Source organism: Arachis stenosperma, chromosome 7, assembly GCF_014773155.1.
Source record: "Arachis stenosperma cultivar V10309 chromosome 7, arast.V10309.gnm1.PFL2, whole genome shotgun sequence".
Classification (NCBI taxonomy): Eukaryota; Viridiplantae; Streptophyta; class Magnoliopsida; order Fabales; family Fabaceae; genus Arachis; species Arachis stenosperma.
The window spans coordinates 64918810-64941327 of NC_080383.1; the positions used below are offsets into that span (position 1 = coordinate 64918810).

At 39.2% G+C, this 22518-nt stretch overlaps 1 non-coding gene across 1 annotated transcript; it reads right to left on the minus strand.

Moving 5' to 3' along the window:
* Positions 1 to 817: 817 nt before the first annotated feature.
* On the minus strand, positions 818 to 925 carry LOC130942838 (small nucleolar RNA R71). The gene has a single exon (XR_009071387.1). It is a non-coding gene; the product is annotated as a small nucleolar RNA R71 (small nucleolar RNA).
* Positions 926 to 22518: the final 21593 nt, after the last annotated feature.

Consider the following 22518-nt stretch of genomic DNA (forward strand, 5'->3'; position numbering starts at 1 on the left):
GATTTCTTTCCCACTCTTATTTTCGAAAATTAATTAGTGTTTTTCAAAATGTTTTCAATTTCTTTAACTTAATTTTCGAAAATTCTCTTCCCCTCTTCCCACATCCTTCTATTTATGGAGTACCACTCCTTCTCAATGCACAATTCGAACTCTCTCTGATTAAGTTCGAATTCTTCTACCTCCTTCTTCTATTTTTCTGTTCTTCTGACACCTCAAGGAATCTCTATACTGTGACATAGAGGATTCTACATTTTCTTGTTCTCTTCTCTTTCATATGAGCAGGAGCAGAGACAAAGGCATTCTTGTTGAAGCTGACCCTGAACCTGAGAGGACCTTGAAGCGAAAGCTAAGAGAAGCTAAGGCACAATTCTCTATAGAGGACCTAACCGAATTCTTCAAAGAAGAAGAAGACATGGCAGCCGAAAACAACAACAATGCCAACAATGCAAGGAAGGTGCTGGGTGACTTCACTGCACCTACTCCCGACCTCTATGGGAGAAGCATCTCTATCCCTGCCATTGGAGCAAACAACTTTGAGCTTAAGCCTCAATTAGTTTCTCTAATGCAACAGAATTGCAAGTTTCATGGACTTCCATTAGAAGATCCTCATCAGTTTTTAGCTGAATTCTTGCAAATCTGTGACACTGTCAAGACTAATGGGGTTGACCCTGAAGTCTACAGACTTATGCTATTCCCTTTTGCTGTAAGAGACAGAGCTAGGACATGGTTGGACTCACAACCTAAAGAAAGCCTGGACTCATAGGAGAAGCTAGTCAATGCCTTCTTGGCAAAGTTCTTTCCACCTCAAAAATTGAGTAAGCTTAGAGTGGAAGTCCAAACCTTCAGACAGAAGGATGGAGAATCCCTCTATGAAGCTTGGGAAAGATACAAACAATTAATCAGAAAATGTCCTTCTGACATGCTTTCTGAATGGAGCATCATAGGTATTTTCTATGATGGTCTCTCTGAACTATCAAAGATGTCTTTGGATAGCTCTGCTGGAGAATCTCTTCATTTGAAGAAGACGCCTACAGAAGCTCAAGAGCTGATTGAAATGGTTGCAAATAACCAATTCATGTACACTTCTGAAAGGAATCCTGTGAACAATGGGACTAATCAGAAGAAAGGAGTTCTTGAGATTGACACTCTGAATGCCATTTTCGCTCAGAACAAGATATTGACTCAACAAGTCAATTTGATCTCTCAAAGTCTGTCTGGAATGCAAAGTGCACCAAGTAGTACTAAGGATGCTTCATCTAAAGAAGAAGCCTATGATCCTGAGAACCCTTCAATGGAAGAGGTGAATTACCTAGGAGAACCCTATGGAAACACCTATAATTCTTCATGGGGAAATCACCCAAATTTCTCATGGAAGAATCAAGAAAGACCTCAACAAGGTTTTAATAACAATAATGGTGGAAGAAACAAGTTTAGCAATGGCAAGCCTTTTCCATCATCTTCTCAGCAACAGACAGAGAGTTCTAAGCAGAGCCACTCTGACTTAGCAACCATGGTCTCTGATCTAATCAAAACCACTCAAAGTTTCATGACTGAAACAAGGTCCTCCATTAGGAATTTGGAGGCACAAGTGGGACAGCTGAGCAAGAAAGTTACTGAACTCCCTCCTAGTACTCTCCCAAGTAACACAGAAGAAAATCCAAAAGGAGAGTGCAAGGCCATCAACATGGCCGAATTTGGAGAGGAAGGAGAGGAAGTGAACGCCACTGAGGAAGACCTCAGTGGGCGTGCACTAGCCTCCAATGAGTTCCCCAGTGAGGAACCATGGGAATCTGAGGCTCAAAATGAGACCATAGAGATTCCATTGGACTTACTTCTGCCTTTCATGAGCTCTGATGAGTATTCTTCCTCTGAAGAGGATGAGTATGTCACTGAAGAGCAAGTTGCTAAATACCTTGGAGCAATCATGAAGCTAAATGACAAGTTATTTGGAAATGAAACTTGGGAGAATGAACCTCCTTTGCTCACCAAAGAACTGGATGACTTGTCTAGGCAGAAATTACCTCAAAAGAGACAAGATCCTGGGAAGTTTTCAATACCTTGTACCATAGGCACCATAACCTTCAAGAAGGCTCTGTGTGACTTAGGGTCAAGTGTAAACCTCATGCCTCTCTCTGTAATGGAGAAGCTAGGGATCTTTGAGGTGCAAGCTGCAAGAATCTCATTAGAGATGGCAGACAACTCAAGAAAATAAGCTCATGGACTTGTAGAGGATGTTTTGGTGAAGATTGAAAACCATTACATCCCTGCTGATTTCATAGTCCTAGAGACTGGGAAGTGCATGATGACAAGTCATCATATATCCATTTTTCAAGCTAATTTCACTTGTTTTGTTAGCATTTATGCACTTTCTTGCATCCTAAGTTAGTGATTTGGAGTGAAAATGCATAACTTCTCTAAATCAAGCAACCACTATGAAATTAATGATAAATCATGAGGTTTAAGCTAATTTTAATTGCATTTTAATTGATTTATAAGCCTCTTGAATTTAGTGATACTTTGAGTGGTTGTTTTAGTTTATTGTAGATGAAGAAAAGAAAAGAAAATGAAAAGCGTGGCCTAAGAAAGTGTAGCCAAGAAAAGGAAAGCGTGGCCGAATCAAGAAATAGCGTGCCGCAACTCATAGGGGAAGCAACCTTGCCCTCCACAAGGGCAGAATGCCCTCTAGGAGGGCAGCATTAAGTGACCAAACCAAGACAAGGCAACCTTGCCCTGCCCACTCCAAGGGCAGAGCACAAAATGGTGCCTTGGAGCCAAGAGAAGCAAACGCTGCCCTGCCCTTGTGGAGAGCAGTATCGGGCTCCATGAGGAAAGAAATTCAAGGGAAAATGACACCCATGCAAGCTACAAGTTTCGAACAAGGGACCATGAGGAAGCCAAGGACTAAGGGTGACTATGGTGCCAAGAAACCAAGAAAATAACTAGCGTGTTTGCTTCCTCCGTGATTCGAACCCGAGGCGTGCAATATGGAAACTCTGCCCTGCCCTTGGCGCGGGCAGGGCAGCATTTGAAACTGGCGCATCACACACAAAACCTTGGCGCACCAACTTTGCTTCCTGGCGCACCAACCGCGCGCAACATTCCTTTCCTGGCGCACCAAACCATTCCTGCCCTGCCCTTGGCGCGGGCAGGGAGCATCCCACGCATCAGCGTGCAGCACGCGCACGCGCGCTCCTCAAGCATGGCGCACCAAGCGCGCGCATCAACATTTTCTGCCCCGCCCTTGGCGCGGGCAGGGCAGCTTCTGGCGCACCAATTTCTTCTTCATGCGCACCATGGCCGCACCAACTCCAAGCACCAAGCATCAATTCTCTGCCCTGCCCCCCACAAGGGCAGGGCAGCCTCCTAGGAGTGGATTTCATGGGCCGAAAATTCAAATTAAATTCCCATTTTAATTCATTTCTTCACCAATTCAAAAGCCCATCCAAACCCCATTATCCAAGAATAGAAAGTGTATAAATAGTAGTTAGTTTGATGTAATTAGGATCGGGATGCTCACTTTTGAATTTTTACTTTTACCTTGGCTTTTGAATTTTCACTTTCACATTCCTTTGGAGTTTTGACTCTCTTGGAATTGTTCTTGAGAGAATTGGCCGAGAACTAAGAGGATCAAGGGAGAATTGATTGATCTCCTTCCTCATTTCCCTTGGGCAATTCTACTCTCTGTTTTTCTGAGTATTGGATGTGTGAAATTGGGGAAATTCTGTCCCAATTCCCATTCAAACTCTTTGCGATTTGTTTTCTGCATAATTCACTTTCAATTCTGTTCTTCTACTGCTTCATCTTTAATTTTCTGTCAATTGCTTAGTAACTTCAGATCTGGGAAGGAAATTGGGTTTTAGGCTCTGCTACCTAAGCCCTTGGGATCCTGAGATCACTTTTGGTTCTTCTGTGAACCTTTACTGCACTTTAATTTCCTTGCTGTTTAAATTTCTGTTTGCATCCAATTCAATTTCTGCTACCTTCATTACTGCAATTTACTTTTCCTTCGTTTAGATCCTGCAATCCCATTCCTCAATTCCCTTTTACATTCAAGCAATTTACATTACTTGCCATTTAAGTTACTGCAATTTACCTTTCTTGCACTTTAAGTTTCAGTTATTTAGTTTCTTGTTCTTTAAGATTCTGCAATTTTTCTTTCTTGCTCTCCAATTTATTGCCCATTTCCCTTTCCCCCTTTACATTTACTGTCATTTACTTTCTGTTAAACACAAATCACTCAACCAACACTTGATTTGCTTGACTAAACCACCCACTAAACTAAAATTGCTCAATCCTTCAATCCCTGTGGGATCGACCTCACTCTTGTGAGTTATTATTACTTGATGCGACCCGGTACACTTGCCGGTTGGATTTGTGTGTTGGAAATTCGTTTTTCCACAAAAACACCATCAGTGCATGGATGAAACCATCATCCTTGGCAGACCCTTCCTAGCCACAGCAAAGGCTGTGATTGATGTTGATAGAGGAGAGTTGATCATTCAAGTGAATGAAGAATCCTTTGTGTTTAAGGCTTAAGGATATCCCTCTGTCATCATGGAGAGGAAGCATGAAGAGCTTCTCTCAAATCAGAGTCAAACAGAGCCCCCACAGTCAAACTCTAAGTTTGGTGTTGGGAGGCCACAACCAAACTCTAAGTTTGGTGTTGAACCCCCACATTCAAACTCTAAGTTTGGTGTTGGGAGGTTCCAACATTGCTCTGAGAAAATGTGAGGCTCCATGAGAGCCATCTGTCAAGCTACTGACATTAAAGAAGCGCTTGTTGGGAGGCAACCCAATGTTATATTTTATCTATTTTCTTTTATTATTTTATGTTTTTTGTAGGTTGATGATCATAAGAAGACACAAAATCAATTGAAAAAGCAAAAACAGAATGAAAAACAGGAAGAAAAACAGCACACCCTGGAGGAAGAACCCACTGGCGTTTAAACGCCAGTGAGGCTAGCAATTGGGCGTTTAACGCCCAGTCTGGCACCATTCTGGGTGTTTAACGCCAGAAAGGGGCACCAGACTGGCGTTAAACGCCAGAAAAGGGCAAGAACCTAGCGTTAAACGCCAGGAATGGGCACCAGCCCGGCGTTTAACGCCAGAAATGGCTCAAAATGTGATTTTGAAAGCCATTTGGTGCAGGGATGACTTTTCCTTGACACCACAGGATCTGTGGACCCCACAGGATCCCCACCAACCCCTCCACTCTCTCTCTTCTTCACTCATTCACCAATCACCTCAATACCTCTTCCCCAAAAACCCTTCACCTATCAAATCCCTTCTTTCTCTTCACCACTCACATCCATCCTTCATAAAACCCCACCTACCTCACCATTCAAATTCAAACCACTTTAACACCCAAACCCACCCTCACTTGACCGAACCTTACCCTCCCCCCTCCCCTATATAAACCCTTCTTCACCCCTTCATTTTCACACAACTTAACCACCACTTCTCCCCCTCTTTGGCTGAACACAAAAGCCATTCCCTTCTTCCTCATTTCTTCTTCTTCTACTCTCTTCTTTCTTCTTTTGCTTGAGGATGAGCAAACCTTTTAAGTTTGGTGTGGTAAAAGCGTTGCTTTTTCGTTTTTCCATAACCATTTATGGCATCCAAGGCCGGAGAAACCTCTAGAAAGAGGAAAGGGAAGGCAAAAGCTTCCACCTCCGAGTCATGGGAGATGGAAAGATTCATCTCAAGGGTGCATCAAGACCACTTCTATGAAGTTGTGGCCTTGAAGAAGGTGATTCCCGAGGTCCCTTTTTCACTCAAAAAGGGTGAATATCCGGAAATCCGACATGAGATCCAAAGAAGAGGTTGGGAAATTCTTACCAACCCCATTCAACAAGTCGGAATCTTAATGGTTCAAGAGTTCTATGCCAATGCATGGATCACCAAGAACCATGATCAAAGTGTGAACCCGGACCCAAAGAATTATCTTACTATGGTTCAGGGAAAATACTTGGATTTTAGTCCGGAAAGTGTAAGGTTGGCATTCAATTTGCCCATGATGCAAGGAGATGAACACCCTTACACTAGAAGGGTCAACTTTGATCAAAGGTTGGACCAAGTCCTCACAGTCATATGTGAAGAGGGCGCACAATGGAAGAGAGATTCAAGAGGCAAGCCGGTTCAATTGAGAAGGCATGACCCCAAGCCCGTGGCTAGAGGATGGTTGGAGTTTATCCAACGCTCAGTCATTTCCACTAGCAACCGGTCCGAAGTTACTCTAGACCGAGCCATCATGATTCATAGCATCCTGATTGGAGAAGAAGTGGAAGTTCATGAGGTTATAGCCCAAGAACTCTATAAGGTGGCGGACAAGTCCTCTACCTTAGCAAGGTTAGCCTTTCCTCATCTCATTTGTCACCTCTGTTATTCAGTTGGAGTTGACATAGAGGGAGATATCCCCATTGATGAGGATAAGCCCATCACTAAGAAAAGGATGGAGCACACAAGAGACCCCTCTCATCATGAGATCCCTGAGATGCCTCAAGGGATGCACTTTCCTCCACAAAACTATTGGGAGCAACTGAACACCTCCCTAGGAGAACTGAGTTCCAACATGGAACAACTAAGGGTGGAGCATCAAGAACACTCCATCATCCTCCATGAAATTAGAGAAGATCAAAGAATCATGAGAGAGGAGCAACAAAGACAAGGAAGAGACATTGAGGAGCTCAAGCACTCCATAGGATCTTCAAGAGGAAGAAAGAGCCGCCATCACTAAGGTGGACCCGTTCTTTAATCTCTTTGTTCTTTATTTTCTGTTTTTCGAATTTTAGTGCTTATGTTTATCTGTGTTTGTGTCTTGTGATCATTAGTGTCTTAGTGTCTATGCCTTAAAGTTATGAATTTCCTATGAATCCATCACCTTTCTTAAATAAACAAATGTTCTTAAATTGAAAAAGAAAAAGAATTGCATGAATTTTGAATTTTATAACAGTTTAATTATTTTGATGTGGTGGCAATATTTTTGTCTTCTGAATGTATGCTTAAACAGTGCATATGTCTTTTGAATTTGTGGTTCATGAATGTTGGCTCTTGAAAGAATGATGAAAAAGGAGACATGTTACTGAGGATCTGAAAAATCATTAAAAATGATTCTTGAAGCAAGAAAAAGCAGTGAATACAAAAAAAAAAGAGAGAGACGAAAGAAAGAAAAAGAAAGAAATAAAGTTGTGATCCAAGGCAAAAAGAGTGTGCTTAAGAACCCTGGACACCTCTAATTGGGGACTTTAGCAAAGCTGAGTCACAATCTGAAAAGGTTCACCCAATTATGTGTCTGTGGCATGTATGTATCCGGTGGTAATACTGGAAGACAGGGTGCTTTGGGCCACGGCCAAGACTCAGTAAGTAGCTGTGTTCAAGAATCATCATATTTAACTAGGAGAATCAATAACACTATCTGGATTCTGAGTTCCTAAAGAAGCCAATCATTCTGAATTTCAAAGGATAAAGTGAGATGCCAAAACTGTTCGGAGGCAAAAAGCTACTAGTCCCGCTCATCTAATTTGGAGCTAAGTTTCATTGATAATTTGGAGTCTATAGTATATTCTCTTCTTTTTATCTTATTTGATTTTCAGTTGCTTGAGGACAAGCAACAATTTAAGTTTGGTGTTGTGATGAGCGGATAATTTGTACCCTTTTTGGCATTGTTTTTAGTATGTTTTTAGTATGATCTAGTTAGTTTTTAGTATATTTTTATTAGTTTCTAGTTAAAATTCACTTTTCTGGACTTTACTATGAGTTTGTGTGTTTTTCTGTGATTTCAAGTATTTTCTGGCTGAAATTGAGGGACCTGAGCAAAAATCTGATCCAGAGACTGAAAAGGACTGCAGATGCTGTTGGATTCTGACCTCCCTGCACTCGAAGTGAATTTTCTGGAGCTACAGAAGCCCAATTGGCGCGCTCTCAACGGCGTTGGAAAGTAGACATCCTGGGCTTTCCAGCAATATATGATAGTTCATACTTTGCCCAAGATTTGATGGCCCAAACCGGCGTTCAAAGTCACCCTCAGGAATTCCAGCGTTAAACGCCGGAACTGGCACCAAAATGGGAGTTAAACGCCCAAACTGGCATAAAAGCTGGCGTTTAACTCCAAGAAGAGTCTCTACACGAAATTGCTTCATTGCTCAGCCCAAGCACACACCAAGTGGGCCCGGAAGTGGATTTTTATGTCATTTACTCATTTCTGTACACCCTAGGCTACTAGTTCTCTATATATAGGACCTTTTACTATTGTATTAAGAAGAGCTTTTGATCATGTTTTTATGATTGAACTCACTTTGGGAGGCTGGCCATTCGGCCATGCCTAGACCTTGTTCTTATGTATTTTCAACGGTGGAGTTTCTACACACCATAGATTAAGGTGTGGAGCTCTGCTGTACCTCGAGTATTAATGCAATTACTATTGTTCTTCTATTCAATTCCGCTTGTTCTTTGTCCAAGATATCACTTGTTCTTCAACTTGATGAATGTGATGATCCGTGACACTCATCATCATTCTCACTTATGAACAAAGTGACTGACAACCACTCTGTTCTACAAGCAACCAAGGCTCTAGTGAATATCTCTTGGATTCCTGATACACGATGCATGGTTGATCGCCTGACAACCGAGTGCTCGCCTGACAAACGAGCCAGCCATTCCGTGAGATCAGAGTCTTCGTGGTATAGGCAAGAACTGATGGCGGCATTCAAGAGAATCCGAAAGGTCTAACCTTGTCTGTGGTATTCTGAGTAGGATTCAATGATTGAATGATTGTGACGTGCTTCAAACTCCTAGCAGGCGGGGCGTTAGTGACAGACGCAAAAGAATCACTGGATTCTATTCCGGCCTAACCGAGAACCGACAGCTGATTAGCCATATGCTGTGACAGAGCATAGGAACATTTTCACTGAGAGGATGGGAGGTAGCCACTGACAACGGTGAAACCCTACATAAGCTTGCCATGGAAAGGAGTAAGAAGGATTGGATGAAGACAGTAGGAAAGCAGAGAGACGGAAGGGAAGGCATCTTCATACGCTTATCTGAAGTTCCTACCAATGAATTACATAAGTACCTCTATCTTTATCTTTATGCTTTATTCGTATATCACTATACCCATTTGAGTCTGCCTGACTAAGATTTACAAGGTGACCATAGCTTGCTTCATACCAACAATCTCCGTGGGATCGACCCTTACTCGCGTAAGGTTTATTACTTGGACGACCCAGTGCACTTGTTGGTTAGTTGTGCGAAGTTGTAGTGATCACAATTTCGCGCACCACTTGCTATCCAAGTTTTCAATTTTAGTTCACCACATGCCTATTTCTCATTCATCTTACATCCTGAACATGTCTTACTTGTTTCGTGCTACTCGATTAATCGCTTATACTCTATTCTATCCTTATTTTCAAGATGTCAGACAAAGGAAAGGCCATAGCCACTATCTCCAAGAAAAGGAAACACTCTAAGATTTCTACCCCTTTTCCCTATGCGAATTATGCTAAGAATCCGCTGAATGACACGAATAAGGAAAATCAGTTGCTACCTTCCACTGATCCAAAAAAATTTCCCAACCTTTACTGCGAGCTTCGCCTTCCTAGGTATCGGAAGAAGAACTTGAACATGGAGAAGAAGCTCGTCCTTCCCAATGATGTGAGACGCGCAATCAACACCCGTATCTTAGAGTTGGGTTTGGAATTTGTTGATAGGAATTTGGGAAACATCAACGTCTCATGGGTCAAGGAGTTCTATTGCAACTTTTTCCGTCCTACTCTTGATTCAGTACAGCTACGGGGTAGAGAGATCATGATTACCGACACTGCTATTGAGGAGACATTGCAGTGCCGACACCTTACTGATGGCACCTACGCTCATCGGCAGGCGGAGACAGCTATTCAGTGCATGACTTTTGACTATGAGGCACTTAAGCGCATGATTGCCATACCCGATGCCCCTTGGGTCATGGATTCGGGCAACACAAAGCCCAAAGGGATGCGTTTTGCTCATTTGACTAGAGAGGCCAAGACTTGGCAGATGATATTTGCCCACTATGTCTTACCCACTACCCACTTTTCTGAGATCCCCATGGAGATGTTACTTCTGATTGGCTGTGTTATGGAGGATAAGGAGGTTTACTTTCCCCGATTGATCCGACAGAGTATGTGGCGAGCACATATCCGTGGCCTACTCCCGTTTTCCACACTGGTCACCAGTATGGCCGCATTAGCCGAGGTTCCTTGGCTGGATGATGATGCGACACCACCACCCCCAGATGACGATGACAAGGAGGTTACTATTCCTTGGGGCGGCTGGGTGCACGAGAAGCCCCCGACTAGATGCTATTCTCGGGCTAGGGCAGCTAGACCCTTACTCGCCACAGCAGCAGCTCCATCCTCTTCTACAGCCCCTTCTTCAGCCGCTGCCCATGTACTACCACCCCCAGCACCTCAGTCGACTTACTTACTGGTTCAGCGACTCTTCCAGTTTATGGAGCACAGCAAGCGCCAGATCATGCACTGACTGGATTGGATTGATCAGATGTTTGTGGCACAGGGCCTTGAGCTACCCCCTCTTCCAGAGTCCTCCGGTTCAGATGAGGAGACCTATGAGGAGGAGCATGCCAATTTACACGATCAGGGTACTCATGAGGAGGAGTCGGTTCACATGGAGATATCACCTCAGACTCAGGAGACTCAGCCTCAGCCGGTACCACAGCCAGAGCCTCAGGATTAGCATCGAGGACGATGCTTGATCTTAAGTGTGGGGAGGTTGCCGATGGCACCATTAGAGGACCGGTGAACATTTTAGCTATTTCCTAGTTATGCTACCTAGTTATCTTATTTTTTGCACTTTTGTATATATTTGTCATTTTGGATATTTCAGATACTTTTGCCTTAGTAGTTGCATACCTTGCTATTTTGGATATTATATGTTTTGGATGCTAGATTTCATACTTTTAGTTGGGTTTTTCTTTATATACTTTTGCATATTTTTCTTTTAGTTGTGGTTGTGATTGAAAACTATTTTGGAATTGTTAAAACCTAGTTAGCCCTTTTTGCATAAGAAAATTGTTTTGATTGAAAAAGGAAAGGGTAAACTAGAGAATTTTTAGAATTTCTCAATCACAACAATTCTTAGTCAAATATTGAGATTTTCCAAGGAATTTAACTATAGGGCACCACTCCAATTGATTGGAAAAAATTTTGTGGAACTTGCTTGAATTTTATTTTGTGAAGCATGTTTTGAGCTAAGAACACAAGCAAGTGAGTTTTGAGCCTATTGATGTGGTTACATTTTATAACCACCCATTCTTCCTTCTTGTGTGCAATTATTTTCTTTCTATGATTGTGATTCTAGATTTGCTTGATTCTATATGTCCATTTATCCTTTGTATTCATGCATTTATATGATTGAGGCCATTATTTCATTAGCTCACTTAACCGAATAGCCTACCTTTTATCATCCATTGCAACCAATTTTGAGCCTATGCTCAACCCAATTATTCTTCATTCTAACACATTACAAACCCTAAAGCGGAAAACAATAAAAGTCCCTTATTTAGATCTTTGATTGGCTTAGACTAGTGAGAGTGCTTATTTTCAAGATTAGTGAGGATTGGGAACATTGGTTGGGATAAAAGGGATGTTTTGTATTTTTATATTTGAAAATTGGTGTATGCTCATGTATTGGTTAAATGTAGACCTTATGCATTGACATTCTTGAAAGAAAAGAAAGAAAAATGATGAGAAAATCAAAAGAACAAAAGAAAGAAAAAATATATAGAAAAAGAAAGGAAAAGAAAAGCAATAAAAAGGGGACAAAATTCCCCAAAGCAAAGCTCAATAAAAGATCAATGCATAAGTGTTGTGAAATGAAAAGAATATGCATGAGTATATAAAAAGTGAAAGATGGGTAGTTAGGTTAGAATTCAATTGTATAGGTCATTATATAGGCTAGGTGGGAAAGTTTAAGCTCATCAAAGGTCCAAATTCTAGTCCACTTATCCGTATATGATCCTACCTTGACCCTAACCCCATTACAACCTACGAAAGACCTCATGATGAATGTATACATGCATGGATTAAGTGTTGATTGTTAGAAGAAGATCAAATCTTGGAAAAACATGACTAGGAGAGAATTGAGTGAATTAACCCTTAAACACTTGAGTGAAAAGAGCGGATACACATCCGGTGAGGGTTCAAAAGCTCAATTACATGTTTTTACCACAATTATCTATATTCATGCAAGTTATGATTCTTTTGATAATCCAATGCAATTGTGGTTTGGACTCGATTCCTATTACCCTAGCTCTTGTGCTTACACATGTTCTCTTGGAAATTGATTTATTTTGACCAAGCATTTTCATTCACTTTAGGTAATTGCATTTAGATAGGTTCACATAGCTTAGTTGCATTTAGTAAATGCCATACCCCTTAGTTCCTTCTTATTTTAGCATGAGGACATGCTAAGGTTTAAGTGTGGGGAGGTTGATAAACCCCATTTTTAGGGTTTATCTTGTGTTGAATTTAGAGTATTTTGATAACATTTTCTCACATTTAGCCAATGAATTAGCATGGTTTTGTTATCTCTCCCGTATTTGTGCTTGAATGTAAAAACATGCTTTTTAAGCCTTTATTTTGGTAATTTTAATTCATCCTTGATTCCATAAGATGCCTTGATGTGTTTGCTAGTAATCTCAGGTTAAAATAGGCTAGGCATGGATCAAAGGAACAAGGAAGGAAGCATGCAAGTAGATAGAAGCACAAAAAGCCAAAGAACTAATCTCATCCAAGGACGCGCACGCGCACAAGGCGCTCGCGCACACATTGCAATATCGACCAGGGACGCGTACGCATACTATGCGCGTCCGTGCCGAAGGCCGCACGTGATTTTTAAATGAAACTCGTGCCCAGCAATTTCTGGGAAGCTATGGGGCCCAGTGCAACCAACTTTGGCGCCAAAATGCATTAAAAGGACCAAGGATTGAAGGGGAAGGCATCATCTTTTCATCAATAGTTCATACATTCACATTAGGATTAGTTTAGAGATAATTTCTAGAGAGAGAAGCTCTCACTTCTCTCTAGCCTTAGGATTAGGTTTAGGTTAATCTCTCTTCTTAGATCTAGGTTTAATTCATGCTTTGATTTACTTTTCCTTTATCAATCCTTACTCTTCCCTTCTTCCTCTCTCTAGTTATGTACTTTAATTCTTGCAATTCTTTATTTTGTTGTGGATCTAATGTTGTTCTTTTGTTCTCTTTCAATAATGTAATTTGAGGTAATTCATGATAATTGTGATTTCCTTGATTGTTGTTGTTAATTCTTTGCATTCAATTGTAGGTAGAATTCATTCTTGTTGTGATCTACTATACTTTTCCTTTGTACGTTCCAAGTGTTTGATGAAATGCTTGGGAGAATGTTAGAATAGAATTTTATATTCTTGGCTTGGGAAGATAACTTAGGAACTCTTGAGTTACTAATATTCAAGTGATTGATAGTTGATAGCCATTGACTCTAGCCTTCATTAATTCAATTAGTGAACTAGGATTTATGGACTTGAATTGATATAACTCACTTGACTTTCCTTTGCTATTAGCTAGAGGATGACTTGGTGAGATTGATCCTTGCTACTATCATGATTGTGATTAGTGATAATGATATAGGTCCTTTATCATCAAACCTTGCCAAGACCATTTTGTTAATAAAATTTCATTTCCATTTACTTTTCATATTTCTTATCTAAAACCCCAAAACAAATAACCAATAACAAGAACACTACCCTGCAAGTCCTTTGAGAGACGACCCGAGGTTTAAATACTTCGGTTTATAGATTTTAGGGGTTTGTACTTGTGACAAACAAAATTTTTGTATGAAAGGATTATTGTTGGTTTAGAGACTATACTTTACAACGAGATTTCATTAGTGAAATTCTAAACCGTCAAAAATCTAATCATCAGTAAGCAATATAGATTGTTGGACATTAGGATATCATGAGAAGATTCTCCTTCAATATAGTATACAAATTCTAATTTGGAATGGACCCTGAGTACTTCGTTCCTTCTCTCCTGGAGTCTAAGCTGGCAGGCAGCTTCGACCTCGCATCCAAGCTATTAGTATAGCAAGCAACGTCGTCGTCGCCGCTCATATGAGAACTGAAGCGATTATTGAACATTAGTTCAAAGAAGAAGCTGAAGGAGGCGATCAGAGTGGTGGGCAATGTGGCCATGGAAATGATAGGGCAGAGGAGGAAGGAGATGGCAACGACGACGATAGGTCTTAATAAATCGGACTTGCTGAGAGACATAGTCATTAATTTCCTGAGTATGAATTGGTTGAGAACAAATTGAGGATTTTTCTTCTTGTGAATATTGAAGTTGCATAGTATGCATTATGTAGCTTAAAGTTGCAACGTTAGACTGTTAGGGTTATGCGAGATATGATAGAAATCGGGAGAGAACAGTGTCGTTTTCGAACAGAGGAGTCGGGGACCATTTTGTCCCTTGTTAGAGTTGTCAGGGACTATTTTGTCCTCCATTAGAGTTGACAGAGTAAAAGACCTAAGTGGCTAACAGAGTTAATTGTTAGGGACCAATCGAGTAATTAATTTTAGTTGGAGATTAAAGTGTCTGATCCTAAATTCTATGCTGACCAAAATGGGTAAATTCCCAAAAAATTTATAAAAAAAAAGAAAGAAAGTATTTTATTTTTTGAATGAACCAGTCTTGTAATTTCAAAGTCAATCTACTTCTTTGTATCTTAGACTTTATAAAAAAAGGTTCTTTTTAAAGGAAAAAAAGAATATGATTAATAGAAAATAAATTAGTCTATCTTAAATTTTGAATGACATTTTCAATTGAATGTTAAAACAAGTTTAATGTTATTTTTTGAAAACGTACATTTGAAAAATACTAAACGTTGATAAAAGAGAAAAAAAAGAAACTAAACAAAAAAAAAAATTCGTTCAAAAAAATAAAACGTATATCTGTTAAATAAAACATTAAATCAAACTCTCATTTAAATCTATGTTTAATGCTTGAGGACTTTCGTTATTTTCATTGAAATTTTCTTATATGGTTGGCTACAGTTATATTAAAGAGTCATTACGAACTCTTTTTATTAATTCTATTTTATTCTTCGAGTGCCTTCTAGTTATGTTTCAGAAACAAAGGCTACATAATCTTTAATCGAAAATAATATTAAATTATTTTCAAAATATTTAAAATAGAAAAGCAATAAAAATATATTTAGAAGAATATTTTTTATCTCAAATATTTATGATAAGAATGATACTTTTTTTCAAATTTAAATGTTACACAAACTTAATTTGTGCTTGTAAATCCCGCTAAAATTGATAAATAATTAGTTAATAAATTGTATTTTAATTAGGAAAGCTAAAAATGCAAAACTAATATTAAAATAGGATAGAACTCGTCAAAACGAGAATTTTGATATCAATTTCAAAAATTTGGCCCAAAATTGGATTGGAATGGTCGAACCGGTTGAACCGAGACCCAAACCGGATTCATAGGTTCAACCGGACCCATAATATAAAAGAAGCATCATCTTCTTCTTCCTCACTTCATACACCACGCAAAAAACAGAAAGGGGAAGAGGAGGAGATCCCTAACCCTCATCCAATCTTCAAACCACCGTATCTTCCTCGTCTGAGCTCCGATCGCTACACCGTTTGCGGCCACGCGTCCAGCGCGTCGAGCTCTACCTTTCTATTGATCAATTTTACTAGTAAGCTTCACTTTTGAGTCAGAATCTCTACCCCTTTTCTTTGGTAAAATTGAAAACCTATAGTGAATCTTGTCCAATTTTTGTGTTTTAGGTTCAAGTTAGCTTCCGGGACTTATGGGCTCAAGCTATTGAGCATATGGGTATGGTAAGAATACCCTAACCCTATCTCAATCTTTTTTTTTATGGAAAAACTGAAATTGGAACATGTATATGTATTAGGTGTAGACTAAGTGGGTATATATGCTTTGGAATTGAATTGGGAATATTTGGAGGCTTGTTGGTGATCAAGACTTGGTTTGTGGCTGTTTTAATTGAGCTTGGAGGGGCTGTGTTTTGTGTTGTGAGGCTGCCTTGGGTGAAACTAAGTGGTAGGCCAAGGTATGTTTTAAGTTTCGCATGTTTAATATTTACGGTGTTGTGAAATCTTAAGTTAGAGGAATCATAGAAAAAGTTGAATTGTTTGTTGTATTTAATGATTAGCCTTGTAATGTTGTTAGAATAGATTTGTTGGTGGATATATATTGTAATTATGAGGTCTGGAAGTTATTAATGGTATGCTCTTGTATTTATTTATGAGGGATTATGGTTGGTGTTTGTTAATAAGGATGTAGAGTTGTGTTGTGGTGGTATTGCATATGCTGTAACTAATTATGTGATGATCAGAATTGCATGGAACTAAGTCCTGGTTAAACCTCAGAATATTTAGAACTGAACTGGAGAAAATGGGATCTTTTCGTTAAATATATGATTTATGGTGAATTTTCAAATTGTAGTCGTGGAATCTGATTTTTACCGCATAATTTTTAGAACAGCAGTAAATTGTTGGCTCTACTGCGAATGTTTCAAAATAAATTTTGAAATGAAACCAAATTTAAATAAAGTTTTAGTCCAATTATTTTAACTTCGTAAAATGTCAGAATGGTTGGACTTGTGGTTTTAAAGATATGAATTTTTGAAATACGATGCGTTATACAATAAAAGCCAGATTCTCTTTTCTTAGACTAGCAATTTTGAGAGTTTATAACTTCTGATTATGGATGGATATTAGATGCAACCAATTGGAGGTGAAAATTAATTATGCTTAGCAGTTGTGATTTAAATTTCAGAGCTGTCCATATTTTAATGAGTGAGTTATGGAATTTGGAAGAGGACATGTTCATTGTCTTTTAAAACAGAATTCTGCAAAAAGTTACTCAATTTCCAAGTTACATAAGTCCTTCATTAAAAATTATTTTTACCTGAAACTAATTAGATAAGATACCTGGATATGTTAAGTTGAACCATATTAATTTTTAAGGCGATTAGATTTAATTTGATTTTTATATGTAATTTTAGATATCATATGCTGCTGCTGTTTTCTAGTTTCTAAGCACTATATAGCAGTCAGAGCTTTTCTTCTGTTTCTGAGGCTAGTTAAATCTAAAAATTATGATTTTTGATTTGCTAGAAAGCTTATTCCGAGATGAATGTCTGGATATAAAGTTTTCCTAATTCCGAGTTCATTTATTATATTAAAAACAGAAAAAAAAATAGAGTATCGAGGATGTCTTAGTGATAGTCATGGGTCCGAGAAGTCAAAGATTAATCTTCGTGTTATGTGATTGACTTAATGTTAGATTTGGGTTGATTTTAAGATTATTCGATATTAAAAAGGTTGAGAAGAGTTTCATAAATGGTTTGGTCATGACCCGAAAAGGGTAAACGTGATGAGTTATAAGGGAATGATGTGAAAGCTAAATGAATACATGTTGCTATGGCTATAAAGAACGAATGTAAGGAAATGATGATGATAAATGATGAGATTTAGGAATGACTGTGTGTGGCCGAAATGGTCGATATGGCTTGAGGACGGAAGTTCCCTCTCTTGTCGTGATGCAGGTATGGGGAAGGTGAAAAGGCACTCTCCTTCGTATTGTTTCCCCCACATTCTTCTCTGGTTGCAAGGTGAAAATGCACACTCCTTCGATGTGGAAAGGCATTCTCCTTCGTTTATGATCCTCCTGGAGATGCGCAACCTAGAGACCAATGTTTGGGTTAGCTACCAGATGTGTCAGGTTCTGACAAAGTAACCGACACGTGAGCTCATGGCCAGTATGATAGACATTCATCATATGCATTTGTTTGTTTTGATTGCTATGCATTTCCTGGGTTTGCCTATTTGATATATATACCACCTACTACCTATTACACTTGCTACTTGTACTATCTGCTTATTACTTGTACGTGAACTTGTTTGGTTGCTTGTTTCTGTTGCATTATGAATGATGGAGAGATGGAGGAAATGAAAAAATGGTTTGGTGTTAGATTAGGATTGAAATTGAGTAAGTTAGATAGATTTAGAATATCTACCACTGTTTATGGCTTCTATTTAGTAATTAAGTTGGATAACTGAATAACGAAGTTCTAGGATTGCCTATGGCATTCTCAGGACCTTATTTATTATACGCGTGGCACTTTTACCATGCTGAGAACCTCCGGTTCTCATTCTATATTGTATTGTTATTTTTCAGATGCAGGTCGAGAGGCTTCTCGCTAAGCGTCTGGATTGCGAAGTAGTTCTTGGATGTCTTTTGGGTTTTTGTTCATATTTGTGTGTATATATATATTTAGCTTACTCTCCAAGTAACTTATGTATGCTGCTCCTCTTAGAGGTTGAGGGAGAGATAAGAGTTTACTTTGGCATTTTGGTGTATTTTGGGAATACTTATGTATGTTATATATATATATATATATATATATATATATATATATATATATATATATCCTCCGGCCAGCCTTAGTTAAGCAGGTTGAGTCAGGAGCTAGTTATGTTATTTCCTTGACTTTTATTTCTCTCTTATTTATCTTTATCACTTCCTTTTAGGCTTCTTAACCCGCGAGAAATTCAATTCCTCGAGCATTGCATTTTCCATTTTGCGAATTTGTTTTACCCGTTTTTCAAGGCTCCTAGTTGACTATCTTTTTCCTTATTATTATATATATATATATATATATATATATATATATATATATATATATTACTTTTAGAAGTCGTAATACCATACTATCTCAGTCTTATGACTTAAGCATAAGATTAAGTATAGTAGGGTGTTACATTATGGTATCAAAACAGTTCGTTCCTATAGAGCCTAAGGATGGATTGAATATGCTATTGTGCATTCTCTGTGTATGTGTCTATGTGCTATTAGGATATCTAATTGATATGTGTAGCATACATGTTCGTGAGCATGCATTTGGAATTCTTAAGTACTAAACTTGAGATATTGAGACTGATCACCTTAATATCAATTGTTTGGTGTGAACAGGGACCAAATGTCGACTCGCGGATCCGAGCGAGGCAACTGGAAGAAAAATCCTAGGACCGAACCAATGCAAGGACCCTGAGATAGAAGCTTGGGTGCTGGTACGCGCAACATAGGTCGATACTATAGGTCCATGACCCTTACTGATTTCCTCAAGAGTGGTCCACCCCGGTTTAACAGAAATGCCAATGCGTTAGAGGATGATCAGTGGTTTCGATATATGGAGAGATTCTTATACACTCAACACATACTGGAAGTACAGTCAGTGGAAATAGTGACTTACATGTTGGAGGGAGATGCTCAGGTATGGTGGCAGGAGTTATATCACACCCTACAAATGGAGTTAACAGATATCTCTTGGAGTAAATTCAAGACGGAATTTTACGGGAAATATTTCTTACATGGGATTCGCATTGCAAAAGAATTGGAGTTAATACAACTGAAGCAAGAAAATATGTCTGTTGCTGACTATACCCGTGAATTTGACAACTTGTGTCATCTCTCAAGAGTTTGTCAAGAAAACCCAGCCGACTATGAGGCGTGAAAGTGTGTTCAGTATGAGAAAGGGCTTAGAAGAGACATCTTCAACTGCGTGTGCCCGCAAAGGTTAACGAATTTCCCTGAATTGGTTATGAAAAGTCAATTCGCAGAACGTTACTCCATGAAGTCAACAATATTACAGGAAGGCTATGGAGAGACTACTCCGGATGAGCCGCATAGAGCCAGACTAGGCATATGTTGCAAGTGCGGGAAGCCGGGGCATATAGCTCGAGACTGTCCACACAAAAAATATCGGGATGTAGTTGAATCCGATCTTCAGACCCGAGGTAACCATAAACTAGCAGTTGAGTTTTTAACTACCTTGCGTATCATTAATATATGTATGATCCATTTGTAAAGCACGACAAGTTTTGATGATCGTGGAGTCCGAGCCGATGGTTAGTCGAAGACTACTAGTTGATGAGATGGAGCGATACTTAGCTAATTTAGATGAGTGGCTAGGTTCTTGGAAGATAAGAATCAGAATGACGAAATGGAAGCCGGGTGAATTATACCTAAGGAATTGGAACCGTTGAGAGCTATGTGGAGTTACCATTTGAAATCCAGTGACGTTAAGATTTCGAGGAAAAGGAATAGAGCGAGTTCAACCTTTAGTTGTTAATTGATCGAGAGACAAGTAGAGGTGAGACCGAATTCCTATACGAAAGAGTTTCTAAGACCGTTCTTGAAGATGTACCAGAATTTCTACCTTAGAGAGAGCGTGAGTTGGTCATAGACGTAGTGTCAAAAATCAGATCAGTGTTGATTGCACCACAAGTAAAGACATTATTAGAATCAGTAGAGTTCAAGACCGAGTTAAAGAGAGTACTGAAAGAGAGGATCGTCCAACTAAGTGTTTCTTTGCAAGAGCATGCCAGCTAATCTTCACGACTTAATCTAACCTTTCTCTTATAGCTCGCATTGAAAGTTCTATCTTGAACCTTCTCCTGTAAAAGCCCAACTCATTGTTCTTCCGATCTTGTTCCTTACTCGTACAAAGCTTGTCTCTTTTGAATTCAACTTGAACTCGTCCTAATATAATCGTATAACTTTTGAATCCTGGTGACCTGCGGTGCATGAAGTTGCTCTCTTGTGGAAACTCGCATTCCTTTCAAGTCAATTAGAACTTATTCAATCGATATGCCTTATTCTTTCTATTTAAGCTTGATTCGAACTTCTTTCCTAAAATGCAACTAGGTTTCTCTTCTTGTGCATCCCATTAGTTCTGTACAACTCCGGTTAACTGTATACAAGACTTTCTTTTGAATTTTTGTGAACACCATTCGCGCTACTCGTTCATCCCTTTGAACATAACTTTTCTTTGAAAAATAAACTCATATTGGATTTTGCGTCACGCACAAGTCTTAGATGCAATTATTAGAGTGTCAATCCTTTAGGGCAAGACTTTGGAACATGAAAGTAAACCAGCGATATTATGAGGGAATTCAAAACCTTAATCCTCGCCTATCGTATCGCTCGTGACTAGATAGATGCAATGAGGTGCACCGTGTGAATGAAATACCAGGATACGATGAAAGCCTTCGAGTCATGGAAAGAAGATCGATCCTTATGCCAATACTTGTATCACTTGAACCTAATAAACCATTTGGGAAAATTATTACGAGGCATTATTGGAAGACTTAAGACGCGTGCTGAAATGACATCGTGAGATCGTAGCAGACGCCTTAAGCAAGAAGATTTTAAGGGATTCTTGAACGTTAATTCCAAAGGAGAAAATGTTAGATGAGTTAAAGTTCTAAGTTGAAGAGTGAGAGTGTGGTTGGGTGTGCCGGACTAAAACCACTGCTCGTCTACAACATGATGACAATGAGATATGGGATGCGTAACGAGACAATAAGGAGCCACCAAAGATATCGAAGTTTGGTAAACAAAGGAGGATTAAAAAGAGATTTATATGCCTAATGCAAATGCCGAAATAGAGATCGTAGGGTCAAGGGCTTAGGGAGTGCAATAACAGTGATAAGGAGCTACTAAAAGTATTGAAACCTGTTGAATCAAGAAGATACCAAGAAGGAGTTATGTGTCTAAATCGGAAGTTGAGACAAGAAATTATTATCCGAAACTTACGAGAAAGGATTTTCGAAGTTACCGTGAAGCTGCCAAGACGTACCATGAATCAAAGAAGATATTTTTGGGTTATCAGAAATAAATAATAAAGTGGCAATGCGTATAATGGCATGTTGAAGCATGAGAAAGTAAAAGAGGACCACCAGAAACTATTCGGAATGCTGTAACCATTGAAGATTCTACATCAAAGTAAGGAAGAGTAATTATCGGTTTCGTATTAGATTGTCGAGGACTAGAGGAGAAGATGGAGCTTCACAGAGTGCTAAATACTACCGTATCGATAAAAACTAGAGCATCGAATACCTTAGTTCCTGAATTTAATAGCCGATATAGCGGAGATGAGCTACACAAATTCGAGTTAACAATCTTACTATGAAAAGCCGACAAAAGAATTACATGAACCAAGGAAGTCCTGAACTTGAGAAGGTTACTTTAACAAGCTGGAATCAGTGAGTGAGTCAAGATGAAGGTATTGAAACCAAAGTGTTTTGGGACCTAGGATAATGGCAATGACGGACTTGTCGGATTCTGAAGAGAATTAGGCCAATGGCAAACTGGTATCATGTAACACATCTCAACTTCAAGAGTACACTTCTAATGTCAATCACATATTAGAACTTAAACCAGTGCAACTGAAGAAGGATCTCACGCTTCGAGTAACCTCGGTTAGGATATATAATAAGATACCATGGCCAAGCAGCTAGGCAGAGTAGAAGTTACGTACTAGAGGATGTAAAAAGTGAAACTGGAAGTGAAAAACGTACTTAAGAACTCAAATCGGACAGGAGGAAGGACTACCCACACTTCTTCTCAGATAGCTGAGTTTGAATTTTGAGGGCAAAATTCCTAAT